We start from the raw sequence: 1,199 nt of genomic DNA, 5'->3' as shown, positions 1-1,199 counted from the left end.
GTCCCAGGAACTTCTGTGAGATTACTCATGGAAGCAAGATGGCTGAAGAGGGCAGTATCCAGAAGTTTCTGTTGTAGCTTCATTGTGTGAGAATCCTGGAATCTCCTGAGTTGGAAAGGACTCACAAGAATCATCGAGTCCAAGCCCTGGCCCTGCACAAGAAAATCCCAATTTCATGTGCTCTGTCTTCAAAGCACCAAAGTGTGGCTGGAGTTTGTTAGGAAAGGAGCAGGTGGATAACAACAGCTGGGTGAAAGGAGAAGGGGGTACCTCACCAGAATGCTGCTTTGTCTGGGGGTTTTATTTATTTATTTGAGTTAAAGCCTTTCAACAGCACCACAGGTCTCCTTGAGAGGAGGGAACAGGAAAACCATTGTTTGGCCATTGCAGGAAAACTCTGTCAAGCCAGGAATGTCCCCCTCAGTCTTTCTTTCTGATCCCTTTTCCAGTGGACAGACACCTCTCTGCAGCTGTAGGACACCAACACTGAAGTGCAGCAGCTAAATAATCCTCTTCTGAAGAAGGACCTTATTCACTGGCTCATTTTTCAGTAAAAGATTCCTCTCTCTTAGCGCTTTAGTGTAGCTGCTGTTCATGGGCCATTTGTTCTCCCCCCAAAATTCACGGATCTCAGCCGGGAGCAGCTGCAGAAGGGGGGGGTGAAGTTTTAATGGTGTTCTTAACTGTCTTCATCCTTTATTTTCTATTCACACATTTGAAAAATGCAAAGCAGAAGGCTCCCATTTCCAAACCATCAGTTACAAACGCTGTCAGGCACGGGGCAGTGCCGGTGTTGTGGGACAGCCCGGAGGCCTCAGCTGTGGCAGGGATGGATCCCTGAGCAGCTCCCAGGGGACAGAACCTCCTGTCCACACTCTGTGGCTTCCTTAGAGGCCGGCCCAGGAAAGTGGTATGTTCTCCTCTGTGCAGACTTATTTAAGCTTGTGCATCTCTGCAGAGGGAGAACAGGCTGCTTGTCCAGTCCCGGGTGCTGTTGTCTCCACGGGCTGGGTTAGAGTAGCTCAAATGAAAAGCAAAGCAGCCCAGCAAAACAACTGTGCCAGTGCAGAACCGTGCAGCCTCCAGACCTTACCCGGGGCACACGGGAGGAGAGCACGGAGGTGCAGCAAAGGGGAAGCAGCTGCTGTAAATCCGGAGGGATTTGGATACAGTGTGGCTGTTCGGACCCCGCTGCTGCC

The 1,199-nt window shown here is 50.7% G+C and overlaps 1 protein-coding gene across 5 annotated transcripts in view; it reads left to right on the top strand.

Moving 5' to 3' along the window:
• The window catches only part of SCAMP4 (secretory carrier membrane protein 4), a 20,138-nt gene that overhangs the window by 834 nt on the left and 18,105 nt on the right, over positions 1 to 1,199 (top strand). The gene's annotated exons all lie outside the window — the stretch shown is intronic.

This window comes from Corvus brachyrhynchos, unplaced genomic scaffold (genome assembly GCF_000691975.1).
Source record: "Corvus brachyrhynchos isolate BGI_N302 unplaced genomic scaffold, ASM69197v1 scaffold130, whole genome shotgun sequence".
Lineage (NCBI taxonomy): Eukaryota > Metazoa > Chordata > Aves > Passeriformes > Corvidae > Corvus > Corvus brachyrhynchos.
Note: the sequence above shows the minus strand (reverse complement) of the source record. Positions and strands in the feature narration are given on the sequence as shown.